Below are 5,189 nucleotides of genomic sequence, written 5' to 3'. Positions count from 1 at the left end.
GGGTGAGATATTCAGAGGAGGTGACAAGAATGGCAAGGCCTGGACCATTCCCATTGTGAAGGTAGACGAGCTAGGTTGGGGGTGTTTATCGAAGAGCAGGTTAAGGCTGTTTGAGTTAACCGATTAACGTGCACATTTTATGAAGAGGATAGATATGTATGAGAGGGATCAGCCTGTGTTGGGAAGGAATAGAGTGACATAAATGAAATACAGGAGACAAGATGTTTTTAGGAGATTTTGGGAGAATGCTTTCACCAGTAGAGTGTTGCTTATCTGGAAAACATTATCTGAGCATGTGGTAAAGCTAAGTATCATGAGAACGTTCCAACAGTCTGTAGTCGAACACTTGAAGAGCCAGAGCACACGTGGATAAGGTACAGGCACTGGAACGTGTGACGAGGACAGACAGATGCGAGATGGTTGTCCTGAACGCAATGGGTCGAAGGCAAATTTGTGTGCTAAACAAAGTGCAATAGCGCGGCTCTGTAGCGCAATGGATAGCGCGTTGGACTTCTATATCAATGACTGGTCAGGTTGCAATTCAAAGATTGTGGGTTCAAGTCCCATCAGAGTCGAATTTTGGTTTATGGTTTGGAAGGTGGTCAGAGCAGACTCGGCTGCTCATCTGCAAAACCAACAGTATTCATGCAGAAACTCAACTGTCCCGAAAGGGAACATTTTGCTCTCACAAGTTTAAATTTTCGATGTCAATAAACATCTGTTAGTCAGTAGGCAACACGATGATGTGTATAGGCTGGAAAAAGACACAAAATTGTTGTGTCAGCCATGATGATATGGAATCACGGAGCGGGACGAAATCGGTATTAACAATGGGCTCCTTTGTGTCTGTGCCACTTCTGGACCAGGTTTTTAAACAATCACATTAAGAACAATATGAATGAAACGCCACGAAATATTTTAGTCTCACCTCCACATCCCCTTCCTTCCAGCTGGAATAGACAGCTCTTGTTTCAGCTTTAGATCAGACAGCGGAGGGTTCTGACGAGTTCTCCTTCAGGCTGAATGTTGCTTCGCATGGGTTTCAAAGTGGACACCTGGAGCAAGCAATTGCATGGATTCAGGGGATTCAGGGACAGAATTCCCCTTTGCTGGGCTGGAATTCTGGCCAAGGTAATGAACGTGAAGTTCTGACATTTTGAATCTTACTCTGGATTCTTGCGTCTTCAGCAATTAAATTGGAATTCACGTTGCCCTTGCATAACATTATTCAATCTTCACTGTTTATAAAAACCATGCCACGTCCTCGTGGGTGCAGTATGCTGAATATTGTTGTCGTTTTGTGCAGTGTGGGTCGATGTGTCATATGAACATGCCGATGGAAGTTGGTGAAATTTCAGTGAATCGAATTCCCTGACGAAGTGAAACCGATCGAAGGAAAACCCCAGTCCAGTGGCGAAATGACATTTCTGGTGATCAACACAGGACACCACTGTAAACGTACACAGCATTCAATAAAGTCGATTTCCGCCACATTTTTCTATGCCACATTTCCACCACATTTCTGGGACATTATTGTAATCTCTACGCTCTCACATTCTATAGGAAGAACATTCAAATGGCCAACTATCCATTACTAATGTCCTGAATTCACACACACATGCACATATATGCGCATATTTATATATCCACACAGATATAAATGTATGTGTGCATGCATGTATATGTCTGTGCAAAAATATTTAAAAGTTACCAAAGAACGTTGAGTAAAACAACATTTATTCTAAAAAAAATATGATTTCTTGGAGTGCTCTGTCCTTAGGAAATGCCTCAGTTACTTAAGACCAGCCATAAATACTCCCTGAGTGAATATCCAACACTCAATAGAGATACAGAGGTGATTTCTGCAAACAATGACGTCTTTCATACCGCTGATCCTGCGCTGTGTTAAATTCTGGAAAGGATGTTTAGCTCTTTACATATTACCGGTGTTGCTGCAAGCTCGCACAGGCCATTAAAGCAATCCACAAAATATTAGATTTAACTCATTGGACATTTTGACTGTTACCAGAAAAACTGGAATCGAAACGATAACGATGTTTTAAGTATTGCTGTGAAGATTACAGAATTGCAGTAGGAATATTTTTCGTGTCTTGTTACAGGATATTTTTGGGGGAGATGAGTGAGCAGCATATGGACTCACTCCCTTCTCTGTGATTGCAGCCAAATATTCCAATGCAACACATGAAAGGATAAAGGTGCATTACATTAGCAGGTCAGTTCCCAATCACGATAGTATAGTTTCACTTTGATTATCGCCATCGTCTAAAGTATTAGCTGAGTTGGGAGATCATGATCCTGAGGGTATGCTGAGACATTGCGAGAATTAATCCCACACTGTTGGCTTCACTTTATATCATAAACCAGTTATGCAGCGGACTGAGCTAACTGGCTTCCCTTTCATGCTCAGTTTTTTGTACAATTTATAGAAGTTCACGTGGAACAAGCTGCTGAACCTTTCCTCACAATCAGCACATGCTGTACTTAGTCCTACTCAGTTGAAGGTGTTATGAACTTTCTATCCAATTAACTTTAACCAATTACAGAGTGTGCACGTAACGCGTACCCATCATGACCGCCCGGACACCCTGTCATGGTGAAATTCATTCCTCGCGTGTCTGCACGTGTCTTCACAAATATATTAGGATCAGCTTCTCAATAATCTTTCCAGCGAAGAAGAAATCGTTTTCGAATTCAACTGCTGTAGAAGGAAAGGGATAACTTTCCAAACTTCTCTTTGTCATTCATCGCTGGTTTTGAAGTTCTAAAGTTTTGATATAGATACATCCAAATGAAGGCATTTCCCTCCTGTTTACTCTCACCAAATTCTCATCGCCTGGAAACCTTCCATACGGACACAACTCAGTTTTACCTGGTGTCACGCCACATGATCTATTCGTTTTTTCCACCAACCCATGAAACCTCGCCTTGTCTTTTCAAATGGCATTACCCCTCACTACATCGATGGCTTCCTTTACATTTTTTTGTTTCCAAGTAAACACTGTCCATTCTTCCTGACGTCTTTTCATTACAGTCATTGCCATCCATGTTTTTTATTATCTCTTTATATCCCTGTATAGCCAATGTTGGGAAAGGATGCTGGGTCCAATGCAGCACATTAAAACTCGGTCTAATGCTGTGTACTGCCATTACCAATGTAAGGAAATTAGATGCTAGTTCAGGCAAAAGGGAATCCGTTGGTTGTCGCGTAATGGATCAATCCTTGACTGGGAAGTGACTGTTTTTCCTCACTTTTCTCCCTGGTCTGAACATTTGCTAAAGCAACACACTAAGGGAACATAGAATGACTATAGTTCAGAAACTGGCTATTCATTGCAAACAATGCACACCCAGTCCTCCAGGGATTAACGCTCACAGAACAATTTTTCTCTTCATTTGCGCCTGAAGTTCGCACCTTACTGACAGTCAACCCAGTTGTAGGCAAATCATATCTCTGGCGCTGTGAGGCAGCAGTGATAACCAGTGAACCACCTTATGGCCGTGTACAATATTGCAAGCCACATGTGGACGCGTTTGTCATGTGATTCCTGTCAAAGATGCTCTACTTTGTTGTTACCCTGACCAGGAACAATAAATTCTGATTCCCTGACCTAGAAATGAACCCAAACCACAGCGGTGAAAGTGCTGCATCGGAACCACTGGTCGACCAGGTAGGACGGCATGTGCAATTGTGTCTTCTCTTAACAGCATAGCTTTCTTTTCCTGTGATGAGACATTTCTATCGAAAAAGAATGTTCGTGACACCGTGCTTTTACAGCACAGAATAATACATCATGTCAGTACCAGTCATCAAACATCCATCCATTCTCCTTTCCAGTTACCACTACTTGGTCCACAGCCTGACGTCTGAAGTGTTCATCTCAATGAGACTTTCCATGCAAAGTTTTAATTTCAAATGAACCAGCGACAGAGACTGAAGTCAGATACCGTCACGTTTGTTCATGACCTGGCGGAGAACTGAACCTCATTTTGACCCATAGATGGAACTATACAGACACATCTTTTGAGAGTGACAAAGGCCTCAGGACATCCCAACTAACATAAAATGAGGAATTGAACCGTTTGGCCTCTTCTTTCTTCATTACTAGCTTTAAAATCCGATTCTGTTGACAAAAGCAGAGGTGTAAACTGACAGGAGGCTGTCCTTCGAAGACTGCCCCAATCGTGAATATTTGGTATCTGCAAACCGTCGATGTATCCACCTGTGAGGCAGACTGGCTAGCTGTGCTCTTCCATCCTCTGACTGGTTTAATTTGGATTCCAGCGCATTCCTGTCTCTACATAAGGAACAGGAGCATACAGCCGCATTCCTGTAAGTTTTCGTTCCCCCATTGTTTCACCGTTAGTTTACTGCTTCTAATGAGTCACGTTTTTCTTCCTGCCAAACGAAGGCATTCTTCGCATCAGAAGATTGACATCCACAATATCCTCAGGGGAAAAACACGGATGTGGACTTCCAAACTGAAATGGCTGAGGCCTGGTCTGCGCAAAAAATGACTTTCAGCTTTTCCTTCAAAAATAAGTCCTAACAACACACACAATGCACCTACGGATGCTTGTTGCAAAGTTGTAAGGAAATTCAGCAAGGCTGCCGTGAGAATGGAGGTTACAACCGCTGGTTTACAAAACCAGCCTCGAACCACTGAGTTATAGAAGAACTAAATTCTGAGTCGTTTTGAGTCTGACAAAAGATGATGACCTCGAGCAGAACAAATTCGTTCAAATCAGTTTTGTGATACAAATTTCGTTTTATGTGACAAAATACGCCTTGAAACCCACTTCTTTGATCGCTTGTTTGATGTCACACTTTGTCAGCTTCCCAAGTTTTCATAATGGAACAGGGATCAACATTTGTATAACCTCCCGGCAGACTAAAATCTTTGACGTTTCTATTATGATTTTGGTGCTAGACAGTGACATCCTGAAAATAGGAACAGAAGTGTTTCAGATGGGAAAGAAAGCAAATCGAACTCTGGCCTTCATCGGTCACAACGTTTGGTATCGTGATTTGCATCTGATGTTGTAATTGTATAAAACTTCTGTTTGGCCACATTTGGAGTACTGTGTGCAGATCTCATCTCAAAATAGCAAGGATGTGGAGGATTCGGAGAGGGTACAAAAAGGGTTTATCAACACGTTACCAGTATTGT

The 5,189-nt window shown here is 42.1% G+C and overlaps 1 non-coding gene across 1 annotated transcript; it reads left to right on the top strand.

The window, feature by feature from the left end:
* The first annotated feature begins 479 nt into the window (after positions 1-479).
* trnar-ucu (transfer RNA arginine (anticodon UCU)) lies at positions 480-575 on the top strand. The gene is made up of 2 exons: positions 480-516; positions 540-575. It is a non-coding gene; the product is annotated as a tRNA-Arg (tRNA).
* The last annotated feature ends 4,614 nt before the right edge of the window (positions 576-5,189 follow it).

The sequence above is a fragment of the Hemiscyllium ocellatum genome, unplaced genomic scaffold (genome assembly GCF_020745735.1).
Source record: "Hemiscyllium ocellatum isolate sHemOce1 unplaced genomic scaffold, sHemOce1.pat.X.cur. scaffold_520_pat_ctg1, whole genome shotgun sequence".
NCBI classification, from domain to species: Eukaryota; Metazoa; Chordata; class Chondrichthyes; order Orectolobiformes; family Hemiscylliidae; genus Hemiscyllium; species Hemiscyllium ocellatum.
This window is presented reverse-complemented; position numbering and strand designations above follow the sequence as displayed.